The sequence below is a fragment of the Mastomys coucha genome, unplaced genomic scaffold (genome assembly GCF_008632895.1).
Source record: "Mastomys coucha isolate ucsf_1 unplaced genomic scaffold, UCSF_Mcou_1 pScaffold6, whole genome shotgun sequence".
Lineage (NCBI taxonomy): Eukaryota > Metazoa > Chordata > Mammalia > Rodentia > Muridae > Mastomys > Mastomys coucha.
Window position 1 is genome coordinate 5,631,376 of NW_022196912.1, and position 12,914 is coordinate 5,644,289.

Below are 12,914 nucleotides of genomic sequence, written 5' to 3' on the forward strand. Positions count from 1 at the left end.
GGCTGCTGGACAGCTCCAGTGTTTTGGACTGTAGGGCACTGTGGTAGAGATGAGGTATCAAGGGTTGTGGTTCTATTGCAGTCTAGGGAATTTAGTATTCCTACAGAACGTGTCCCAGAGGCCTTAAAACAACTGAAAAATGGGACAGAGAAAAGGTATGGAGTCATGGCAGCATCAGAGTCATGGCAGCTCACAAAAGGTGAGGTAAGACTACTTGGCATTATCTCTGGAGATGCTGTAAGTGACAATTGTGAGCTAGTTCCAGGAGGTACACATAGCCAGCAATCTTTTAAGTGACCAGGTCGGTTGACATTAAGGAGTTGGTACACTGAGGTCAAGGTCTGAAGCAAAAGGCAAAATGACAAGTTAGTGCCATTTATGAGGGGGTGATGTCAAAGAGGTAAGGACCTCGGAGGAGTGTCTGATTATCTCTCCTGCTTTTCTGATATCCAGGGGTTGGTCAATTGAGACATATTTTCTCTGGATATGGATGGTACTTACTGGGTACCCAGGTTGATTTTTCGGTACAGTTTACCAACAACACCTGTCTCCCACCTGGGATTCCACAGGTCTTTATGTAGAAAAAGAGTGTCTTGTGTTATTGATAGAAGAAGTGATTGGTCCGTGATCCTAGCATATGTACCTGGCAAGACCAATATGGGCTGCCCCCGTATTATTCTGGCCATTTTCTACAATAATCTTTTGTCTGGTCAAAGAGAAAGCAAGAAAAGAGATCATAGTATTTAGATAGGATAACAGATACAGGGATGACAGAAATTTGGACTGGTTCTTGGCATCCAGCTATGGAGCAGTTTCCTGACCATGTTTGTAAAGACTGTTTGTTATGAGTGGGGGTTTCTTGAACCTCAAATCTCCGGATGTAAGGGCTGCCCTGGATGGAAATGTAGCGGGGGTGGGGAGGAGAGGAGGATGAGAAGCCCATGGCTAATCCACTGGGGTTGAGCGCAGCTGCTGGAGTGGAGTCTCATTTTCTGGGATTGGGGACAAGGCAGGGAGGGGAGAGCATTTAGGTGAAAGAACAGGACTTAAGACCGAATGTCCATACATGAGTTCAAAGGGTGAAATGAGGAGAGGTCGCTTGGGGAGAGCTCATAGCCTGAAAAGAGCCAGAGGTAGTTTTACCCAATCAAGGTGAAGAGTGGTTTTTAAAGAGTGGTTAGTTCTTTCTACTTTACCTGAAGACTGAGGGTGGTAGGGAGTGTGAAAACGCCAGGGGCTTTAGATAGAATTTGAGAAATATGGGAAGTAAATTCAGGGCCATTGTCTGAATGGAGGGAGGCTGGGACACCAAACAGGTGTAGGAGGGAGGATGATCTCTCAGAGGAGATCAGAGACTGTCTGAGCCCTTGTGTTAGTTGTGAGAAGTATCTCCACCCACCCAGAGAAGGTGTCACAAGACCAGAAGCTACTTGGCACATTTGACAGTGGGCATGTGAGTAAAGTCAAGTTGCCAGTTTGTTCCAGGAAGGAAACCTCTAGTTTGATTGGTAGGAAAAGGAGATGACCTGCAATTGTAAAGCCAGTTCCTGATCCCAACACAGGGGTTATTCACGAATTTCTGGTGATGGATCGAGGGACCAGCTGTGTTGGGCCCTCCTTGGCCCTGGTTTGGGCCTTGAGAGCAAACCCGAGCCTGGCTCGAGTTTTGTAAATTGTCTCAGTCGCTTCCTTACCGTACAAGAGTAACTCAGCATGACCTGCTTAAGCCTGCCTTTGCCTAGCTCCTGCTGACATAGAGTAACTTTGTTGGCTCTGTCAGTCACCCCATACCCTTCATCAACTTTCCTCTCCCCCTACGTCATCTCACCTCAGTAGAAAACTCTACCTCCTCTCTCAACCCTTTATAAAGAGAAGATTGATACATTAAAATGAGTTCCTGCTTCGACACCGGCTCGGGGTGGTTATTCTCCGAGGCAGGAGATCCAAGCTGCGACACTCACCATCCCGCTAAGCCCTGAGAGGCTCGGCTGGACCGGCAGAGAGCCCGGCAGAATTGGTGCCCCATGTGAGGAGATATCCCCCCTCCTGCCGGAAGTTCCCTGACAGGTCAATAGGTCTGCTAGTGAGTGTACCCCCATAAATTATGGGGCAGTACTTTTCCGAATCTAAACCCCCTTTCTGAGTCCCTATATCTCCTACTTGATCCCTGAAGCAGTTCCCCCTGGTCCTCCAGTGGGGTCCTGCTTTTGATACCGCCTCCTTCTTTGGTTCTTTTAGCAAAGTGGGGTGTGGTGGCCCATGCCTGTAGTCCCAGCTACTCTGAAGGCTGAGACAGGAGGATAGGATCGCTTGAGTCCAGGCTGTAGTGTGCTTTGCTGGGTGTCTGCACTAAGTTCCACATCAATATGGTGCTGAAGTGACCTCCGGGAAGCGGGGAACCACCAGGTTGCCTAAGGATGGGTTTTCCGACTAAAGTCAGAAAACCTGCTAGACAAATTCTAAATGAGCTGCTCAGCTGTTAAAGGCTAGGCTCATAACCAAAAATATAAGAGTTTGGTTCCCAGCCCCTCTTGCTGGGCTGGATGGGGAGCTGCAGCCGGGTGCCAGTTTAGCTGATCTCCCCCAGGGGTGGGCGGTTGGGGAGAGAGCCTTGTGCCACGGAGTCCCAGCCTCTCTGGAAACGGCGTTTTGGGTCGTCCTCTCTCTCCTCCTAGCTTGGCTCCTTGCTCTCTTTTAGGGGAGGGGCGTCCCAGATACTACCAACTGTATCCTCTGAGCCTGTGGGATCTGAAGGGCGAAGGGGGAGCTGCAGTGCAGTCCCAGGGCCCAGCGGCTCGTGCTGGGGCCTGCATACAGGGAAAACACATGGGCCAGGTGACTAGCTCTGGGTGCCACTGGGGTGGACAGGCTGGAGTTATAAGGTGTTGGGGGCAGGGCGGGGCGCCCGGAGCGCAGCCCTGAGCTCGCTTTGCCTCACCCTCGTCGCTAGCGGCACACTATGGACAGGCTGCCCTGTCGGCTGTTGGAGGCTGCCTGCCTTCTGCTCCTGGTGGCCGGCTGATTGGGACCCGAGGACTGTGGCTTCCCCACACCCCCATCGTCTGCCCACCACCCAGAGCTCTGGGTGGCTCGTGCAGTGGCGGCTTCAAGCTGCTGGAGGAGCTCTACCGGGTGGACGGTGACTTCCTGGAGGCGGTGAAGAGACACGCCTTGAGCCGCCTGCAGTTGTGGGGCCTCCCCAGCATCATGCATGCTGTCCCCGGGCCGCTTGGTCACTGCCTTGCTCATGTGCGTGGGGACAGCCACGTGGAGATCCCGCACCTTGATGGCCAGGCCAGCCCGGGCACCGAGGGCTGGGAGTATGTCTCCTGGATTGTCAGCTTTGCAGGGACGGGTCGCCTTGCCTCCTCCCGGGTCTGCCTGTGCTGCTTCGTCTCTGGCTAGGGCAACCAGAACCTGTTTGTGGTGCAGGCCAGCCTGTGGCTGTGCCTGAGGCTGCTCCATGTGCCCTGGAGGCGGGCAACTGGGGGAAGGTGCGGGTCAAGGTGTGCTTCCAGGACCAGGGTCACGGTGGCAGGTGGAATTTGGAGAAGAGGGTGGACCTAGGGCGTGGCGGCTGGCACACCTTCTCCATCGTGGAGGCCATCCAGTCCTTGTTTGGGCGGGGCGAGATGTGCCTTGATTTGGATGAGCGGTGTGGCACCTGCCAGGGAGCTGGTAGAGCTGGAGGCACTGGCTGTCAGGGAACCCAGGCCACTGGATGATGGGGCAGCAGCCTGGTCCTCCAGCCAGCCACGTGCATCTAGTGACGCACCCACTTCACAAGTGGTTTGGAGCTGGTCTCCAGGGCTCTGTACTGTGGGTAGAAGCGGCAGCCACAGTAGGAATAGGCTGAGTGTTGGCTATCCAGGGCTCTCTCCAGTCTCCACCTGGTCTGTGCTAGCCCTGGCTTTCTCGGTGCTGCCTGGCCAGGCTGGAATTCAATGGCTAGAGCAAGGGTGGAGCTCTGGGCACCAGTTGCCCCATGGGGATGGAGCTTGGAGGAGCAGAGGAACAGGGGGCACCAGCTGGGGCACCCCAACTGAGTCATTTTTTTCCCCCGAGGTCCAGTGTCCAGCCCGTAGCATTGTGGGATGGGAGATGGAGTGGTCAGCCCTTGAAAGTACCTGGCTACTCCTTTCTTCCCTCTCCTGCTCTGTCTCAACATATGGGTGCCCTGCCTCACCTCACACCTCTCATCACCTTCCCTGGGGAGATATACATAAACTTTGAACTTTTCAGAGGTTCAGAGTCTCTGATGCCTTGTCCTCCCCATTACTCTCGCCTTGCCCCTGAACACTCGCTTGCCCATTGCCTCAGTGCAGCAGGGCATAGGCTGTCACTCAGAGTCAGTGTGGGCAAGTAGATCACAGCTCCAGTCCTGGCTGCAGGTGGCAAGAAGTGGGAGCAGGGCCAAGGGGTTAAGGCAACCACACCTGCACAGCCCCTGGCCAGAGAGGCAGCAGCAGATACCTAGGAGACACTGATGCTTGCTGCCCTCTTCCTGATCTGGCATCCAGCGCCATCCAGGACCTTAGCGGGTGGGCACCCAACTTGGCCTGCTCTCTCCTTTCTCCCTACCACAAACCAAAAGGAGGAGTCTCTACCCCCACATGACAGATTGAGAAAGGCACTATTTACCATAAATATTTTAAAATTTTCTAAACCCACATCTGTCCCCGTTTCAAAAACATTGGTCTTCATCAGTTTCCTACAACTTCATTTGGGTCAGGTGGAGAGACCCACTGACTAGAGCCAGACCTGCTCTTGACAGCTAGAAGAGGATTTGGCTGTGTGTTCCCCCAAAATGAGAAAAGACTAATCTGGATACTGGCCAGAGACATAAAATACTTGCCCCAACAGGGGGATGATGATAATAATCACTCCAGGGAAATTTCCAACCCTGAGAGTCCTCCTTTTGTTTCCTTCACAGACTTATCAAGAAAAAAAGAATGAAGATCCCCGTCAATGACAGTCAAGAGCCTGCAAAAGATTGATGGGGGGGGGGTGGGATTCAACGATCCAAGAAGCCTTAGAGATGGCGAGGAGAGAGTTAAAGACAACTCATTGTGGACTGGCCTCCATGGCTTCCTGCCCTATCTACTTCCCCTCCTTGGTCCCTTCCTCCTCCTTCTCCCTCTCACAGTGGGCCCGTGTTTACTTAATACACAATTCATCCAACATCATATAGAGGCAATCAGGCTTCATCAGGTCCAGGCTCATTATCAAAGGCTTGCTTCCCAAGAGCCAAGATCAACATACGATTGGCCCTCAGAATATGAGTGACCTTCCCCAGCTCTCCATTTGACCAATGACGGGTAAGATCTCAGACGTGTAGGGACAACCTAAGACAGGTCATGGAGCATGCCCCTTGAGTCAGAGTGACACATGGTATCCAAAGACAGGTAAGAGCCCCATGTGGGGGACAACCTAAGACAGGAGCCATGTAACCTGCTCATTACAAAAACAAAAGGGGGATATTTGGGCCCTATTTGGCCCTGATTTGGGCCTTGAGAACAAACTCGAGCCTGGCTCAAGTTTTGTAAACTGTCTTAGTCACTTCTGTACTGGAGTGACTCAACATAACCTGCTTAAGCCTGCCTTTGCCTAGCTCCTGCTGACTTAGAGTAACTTTGTTGGCTCTTTCAGTCACCCCATAACCTTTGTCAACTTTCCCCTCCCACTCCATCATCTCACCTAAGCAGAATACTTCACCTCCTCTCTCAGCCTTTTATAAAGAGAAGATTGATACATTAAAATGAATTCCTGCTTTGACAGACTCCCTTGGGGTGGTAATTCTCTGGAGGCAGGAGCTCCGAGCCTCGATACTCACCATCCCGCTCAGCCCTGAGAGGCTCGGTTGGATCGGGTTCTCTCCCTCTCGCCTGGTTCTGCCAGCAGAGAGCCTGGCACAGCTGGAAGGTGAGTCTGTTGCAGGTAGACCAGAGATGAGGGATAGGGTTTCAGTTTGGCCTAGACCCTCCCCGCATCCCAAGGGGAGAGGGCAGAGGCACCAGAAGAGTCTAAGGAGTCATAAGCACTTATGTTAGCTGATCACAGCCAGGAATGCCACAAAGATCACACACACACCAGACCTCATGCAAGAGATGTGCTGGATGGGGGAGGGGATGAGATGAGAGAGACAGAGACAGAGAGAGACAAGGACAGAGACAAGGTGAGACAGTGGTCTGTGGTGGCAGGGACCTTTTAAAGAGCATGTTTGTAATATTTGATGATATAGCTAGTGGCACTGAGTTGCTGAAGGCAAGGTGGGAGAGCACCCAGCAACAACAATGACAACAACAACAACAACAAGAATCCCTCTTCTTCCTGATGACTAGGAACAGCTCTCTATACATCTCTCTTCTGGGGGCTTTCCCAGGGAAGTCAATGGCTTTCTGGCCTTTAAGGCAGATGTGGACAGGCCTTACAGGTGGTGAAGGAGAAACAGAGGGAGTGATGGCTTCCGCTGGATGAGCTGAGCTGGAAGGACAAATAAATAAGTGGCATAGCTGAGGCTTCTGTGTGCTCACCCCTGTGCCTTTGTTGTTATGCACATGTTATAAATAAGGAAACAGGACAGGAGAGGCATAACCAATCCGTCCAAGATCCAGCTATGGCTAGAAAGCCCCACAACCAGGAATAAGCCTTTACAGTCTGGTTCCAGCACCTGTGTTGTTAATGGAAGTGTGAAAGTGCGAGTGTGCTCCTGGTCTCCCTGAGCAGCCCCATGCAGGCACTGAGGTGTGTGTGTGTGTGTGTGTGTGTGTGTGTGTGTGTGTGTGTGTGAAAGTGCACATGTGTTTCTGGCCTCCCTGGGCAGCCCCATGCAGGCACTGAGGTGTGTGTTAGTGTGTGTGTGTGTGTGAAAGTGCATGTGTGCTCCTGGCCTCCCTGAGCAGCCCCATGCAGGCACTAAAGTGTGTGTGTGTGTGTGTGTGAAAACATGGGGAATGGCACTAAGCTGACTGCTTTCAGGGATGCTCTTCCAGAAGACCCAGGTTCAGTTCCCAGAACCAACGTGGCACCTCACAACTGTCTGTAACATCAATCCCAGGGACTCCAATGCCCTTTCAGGCACTGCATGCATAAGTGTGCAGGCAATACATGCAGACAAAATACCTATACACATAAAATAAAAATAAAGGAAAAGATAATTTAAATGTTTAAAAATTAGAAAGGGAGGAGGGCCAGGGAAGCAGCTCAGTTTGTATAGGGCTTGCCTGGTGTTGGAGAAGCTCTGGGTTTGACCCTTGGTGTGGTGGCATAAACAGGGCTTGGTGGCACACACTTGCTATCTAAGCATTTTGGAGTTAGAGGTAAAAGGATCAGGAGTTTAAGATTATCCTTGGCTACATAGTGTTCAAGGCTAGCCTGTGATATGAGAAATCATCTCAAAACCACATGAAGAGATGGCTCAGTAGCAAAGAGCAGGGGCTGTGCTTACAGCGGACCCGTGTTTTATCTCAGCACACTCATTGGGACATTCACAGTCAGGTTCACAATCATCAGAAGCCTAGTCCTACAGATCTGATGCCCTCTTCTGGCCTCTGTGGGTATTTGTACTCATGCCCACCTGCCCACACACAGACATACTCGTATATGTGTAATTTAAAACAAAATAAAAATTTAAAGGGCAACTTTTAAAAATTCATGGCCTGGAGAGGTGGCTTAGTGGCTTAGGTGGCTTGCTGCTCTTCCAGAGGACCCTTGTTTGGTTCTCAGCACTCAGGTCCCCAGAACCCATGTTGGGGAGCTCACAACCATCTGACACTCTAGCTCCAGAGGAACCTGATGCCTCTGCCTCCACAGATACCCACATTTATATGCACATACCTACACATAAACACATACAAGCATGCATAATTAAAAATAATAAAAGATAATTCTTTTTTTTTTTTAAATATATGGTCAATTGAGGTGCCTCACCAGGCAAAGGTGCCTGCTGTCAGTTCTGAAACTTGAGTTCTGTGCCTAGGACCTGTGTGGTGGAAGGAGAGAACTGAGTCCCCAAAGCTGTCCTCAGACCTTTGAACCTGTGCTGTGGCACTCCCTGACCCCAAATACAAATGTAGTAACACTACTCTAATTTCAGGAACTCATTGTAAGCAAACCCCAAGAAGTACAAGAAAGACAGTGAGAGCTAAGAGCCAGACTTTAAGTTAAATAAACCTATCATGGTGGCACAAAAACCTACAAGTAACTTTAGTAAAAATCTTCTCCAGTGTCTTCTTTTCTTTTCTCTTCTCACTGTGGTTGCTGAAGCTGTTCTTGTTGATAGCAAGGGACCACTGAGCTCTCTCTCTCTCTCTCTCTCTCTCTCTCTCTCTCTCTCTCTCTCTCTTGTGTGTCTCTGTGTGTGTGTGTTTCTGTGTGTGTGTCTATGTGTGTTGGTGTAGTGTTGGGAATTGAACACAGGAATTGTACATGCTAGGCAAATGCTCTACCACTGAGCTACATCCCCAGCCTTGTGCTGCCTCCTATGATCTTCAGCACTCATCTTCAAGTCACATGTAAAACCTTCCTTGCCTCTACTCTCTTCATAAAGAAACTGAAGTTAAGAGAAGCCAATGAAATTGTTTAAAGAATGAATTTGCCTTAAAAGTGGCAAGGCTAGGATACAAACCAAGCCATGCATGGTGGCTCATACTCTGAATCCTTGCACTCTGCAGGCAGAAGTCGGTAGAACTTTGTGAGTTCTAGATATCCAGTTTCTTTCTCTTCATATCCAGTTCCAGCCAACTAAGTTCCAGGCCAGCAGAGGCCACATAGGAGTCCCTGCATCAGAACAACACACCCTTCCCAATACAACAAAACAAATGGAAATAGCAGACTTTAGATCCCCTGCTCTGGTCATTCCTGACACACTTCACACCTTTTTACATGGTGAGGTGACCAGCTGCTGGGTGAAGACCTGACCATATAGAGAGAACAGGCTGTCACCATCCATCAGGTGGCCACAGAGCAGCACAGGAGGCTCCAGAGCCTTCCTGCTATCCATTTCCTCTTTCATCCCCAGGTCAACCCAGACCTGGCAGAGAAGGTGGGAGACCGTGGTTGTGGTTTTGGAATGTCCTCCACTGGAACTACCTTGTGGATTGGTTCCAAAGCTATTTCTGTTAATTTGGCTCCCAAAATCACACAGAAACCTGTACGTCTGCATGCAAGATGCTGAGGGTCCCTACCCCCAGTCAGCTTTAGTTGGTAAATAAAGTTGCTGGTGGCCAATGGCTGGGCAGAAAGACAGAGGCAGGACTTTAGGATTCTTGGGCAAGGGACCTAGGGAGAAAGGGAAAAGCCATTGCTGGGAGAGGAAGGAGGTCCAGTTCTGAGAAGTGCAGGATGGAGAGACAGAAGGATAGCCAGCATGTAAGAGTCAGGAATCGGGGCCCAGGAGGGCTGCAGGCCTGGGTCTGAGGTAGTAAAGATACGATATAGATTTTAGTAAGTAATAATTCAGGAGTATCAGAGGGGAGGCATTATCAATGAGGAAGTTTGGGAGTGGCCAAGCCATTGAGCCATTAAGGCATATTAAAATAGAAAGTTGTGTGTATGTGTATGTGTGTGGGTAGAATCCAAAGCATTAGAGTGGTAGTGAGGAGTGCATACTGCTACTGGGGAGCAGAACAGATTAATCAACTACAACTACACTACTTCTTTTTTTAAAATTTATTTATTTATTTTGTGTACAATACTCTGTTTACATGTAGGCCTGCATATCCAGAAGAGGGCACCAGATCCTGTTATAGATGGTTATGAGCTAGCATGTGGTTGTTGGGAATTGAACTCAGGACCTCTGGAAGAACAGCCCGTGCTCTTAACTCTGAGCCATCTCTCCAGCTCCCCCTTTCCCTGGCAACTACATTGTTTGTTTGTTTGTTTGTTTGTTTGGAGACAGGGTCTCTCTACCAAATCCTCGCTGTCCCTGGAGCTCTCTCTGGCCTTAAAAACTCACAGAGATCCTCCTGCCTCTGCCTCCAGAGTGTTGGGGCTAAAGGTGTACACCAGCAAGCTTGGCTCCCAGCTATTTTTTCTAATACAAGACCTCCCAGGTTGGCCTTGAATTTGAGGTTCTCCTGCCTTCCTCTGGGTGCTGGGATCGCTGTGTGCATCACCGCACATGGCTGAGTGCAGCCTTTATTTACCAAGATTTTCCTGTAGAAAGAAGAAATGAAAGTGGGAGGGGCCTCTCAGCCTGGAATGTAGTTTGCCTTTCTTCCTAAGAGCCCAGAAACCTCCATGGCCCTGGGCAGTGTTCTGTTGCTGTGAAGATCCAGTTATGGCTTGCCTACTGTTTCAGAGGTTTAGTCCGTTATCAGCATGGCAGCACGCAGGCAGACACTGGAGAGCAAGAGTTCCTTATCACATTCATAGGCAGCAGGAAGAGAGTGAGACACTGGGACTGGCTTGAGCATTTGAAATCCCACAGCCTACCCCCAGTAACACACTTTCTCCAACATGGCTACATCTCCTAATCTCTGTCAGGTAGTGCCACTCCCAGATGACCAAGTATTCAAATGAGCCCCTGGGGGACATTCCTAGTCAAATCACTACATTCCCACTTCCTACTCCATAGGCTTGTAGCCATATCATAATGCAAAAATGTATTCAGTCCACTTGCAAAAGTCCCCAGAGTCTATAACAATCCCAACACAGTTTAAAAGTCCAAAATTCAAAGTCTCTTAGAAGAGTCATGGCAATACCTTGACTACAACCCCCTATAAAATCAAAATAAGAAAGCAGATCACATACTTCTAACATATAACATATATGTGTATACACACACATACACACACATATATCCTGGCACAGAATATACATGACCATTCCAAAAGGGAGGAAAGATAATAGAGGGAGGAAACCCTGGACCGAAGCAAGACTGAAAACCAGCTGGGCAATCTCTAAACTCTGCATCTCCGTGTCTGATGTCAGATCTCCAAGTCCTTTCAGCTCTGTTGACTGTAACACACTTCTCTCTCTTGGGCTGGTTCCACTCCCAGTGAGCAGCTCTCCTCCGCAGGTATCCCACAGTGCCGGCATTTCCACCATCTTGGGGTCTCCAAGGCAATCCAGGCTTCACCTTCACAGCTTCACACAATGGTTTCCTTGGGGCCTCATGAAGGGACCCCCTGACACATGCTGGCCTCAGCAGCTTTTCTTAGCCACAGAGTGAGATTCTACAACCCTTTCTTTTATCCTTGACTCTTAAGCCAGAAATACATGGCTGAACCTGCCTAATTCTGCTGCTAGCTGGGACTGGGAATAAAGACCCCTAGCTCAAATACACTTTTACCAGCTTCCTGTTTTCACTGCTTAAGCTTGGCTGTCCTGGAACTTGCTTTGTTAGATCAAGCGGCTGGCCTCAAACTCAGAGATCTGCCTTGCTTCTGCCCCCTGAGTGCTGGGGTTAAAGGTGTGAGCCATAACACTGGCCCTGGGGTTTTCTTTCATTCCATTTCACAAATCAGGAACTTAGTGGGCTGGCATCTTGCCCTGAGGTTGGGCACCCCCTTTATTCCATTTAGCTCCAGGCTTTTCTTTAATCTGTTTATCTCTCTGAGCACAGGATTTAACTTCATTACACTTCTTGGTTTCCCCTTTCTTCTCAAACTATACATTTTGAATTTTCCTTGCTTGGCTTGCTCCTTTTCATTATAGAGCTGCATAAGAGCCATCACCAATAAGCACACAACAGAGTAAATACTATGCTGCAGTAAAATCTCCTCTGCTAAAGCCATTAATCCAAAACTCTTCAATTTAGCCACATGTTGGTTTTTTAGACTAAGGCAAAACCCAGCCACATTCTTTGCCAAAATATCCACAAGAGAGGTCTCTAGGCCACATACTAATATTCTTCCCCTCTGAAACTTCTTGAGCCAGGTCCACAGTTCAAATCTTCCTCAGCCCTACTGTGTTCCATTCTCCTAGGATTACCCATTAAGGCCTGCTCAAAGTGTCCAACCACTTTTCTAGACCAAAGTCCCAAAGCCCCAAAGCATTCCACATTGCTCCAAACAAAAGCATGGTCAAGCCTATCACAGCAACACCCCACTCCTGGTACCATCTTCTGTCTCAGTGTTCCATTGCTGTGAATAGACATTATAACCATGACTACTCTTATGAAAGAACGAATCTAATTGGGGCTCACTTACCATTTCAGAGCTTTAATCCATTATCACCATGGCAGGGAGCAAGTTGGCATGCAGGCAGACATGGTGCTGGAGAGTTCTGCAGGCAGATGTACAGGGAGCAGGCAGAGAAACAGAGGCATTCAAGGGCCTGGATCGATCATTTGAAACCCCTCAGCTCACCTCCAGTGACACACTTCCTCCCACAAGGCTACCCCTAATGACCAAGTGCTCAAATATGAACTTCCGGGGCTGTTTCTATTCAGACCACCATGTTCAGCACACTCAACCCACCCCACCCCAGACCACCAAGTCATAAGGAGATTGCATTCAAGATTTGTCTTTACCCATAATCTACCACCATGGCCAAGGAAGGCATCTGCCAGAGGTAGGATAGACATTCATATTGTTTTGTAGGAAGTACAGACAACCACCCTTATCCATAATGGCATTGAGCGTGAAATCCTCAAAGCTGCCAAAATCTCTAACAATTGGCAGCCCCTTCTCTGTGTGTTTGCATCCAACTGTGATGAGCCTACATATGTCAAGATGATGGAACCCCTTTGCACTGAGCACCAAGTCAACCTAATTAAGGTGGATGACACTAAGAGACTAGGGGAATGGGTCAGCCTCTGTAAAACTGAGTGAGAGGTGAAACTCTGTAAAGTGGTTGGTTGTAATTGTGCAGGGACTGTGGCAAAGAATCTCAGGTCAAAGGTGTTACAGAAAAGTACTTCAGATACAAGAAATGAACAGGTAATTTGACTCATTTTCTCAAAAAAAAAA

The 12,914-nt window shown here is 49.3% G+C and overlaps 1 non-coding gene and 2 pseudogenes across 1 annotated transcript; 2 read left to right on the forward strand and 1 right to left on the reverse strand.

The window, feature by feature from the left end:
- Positions 1-2,417: 2,417 nt before the first annotated feature.
- Positions 2,418-2,479, reverse strand: LOC116081263. The gene has a single exon (XR_004114776.1). It is a non-coding gene; the product is annotated as a U7 small nuclear RNA (small nuclear RNA).
- A 480-nt stretch (positions 2,480-2,959) lies between these two features.
- Positions 2,960-3,725, forward strand: LOC116080437 (annotated as a pseudogene).
- An 8,765-nt stretch (positions 3,726-12,490) lies between these two features.
- On the forward strand, positions 12,491-12,880 carry LOC116080420 (annotated as a pseudogene).
- The last annotated feature ends 34 nt before the right edge of the window (positions 12,881-12,914 follow it).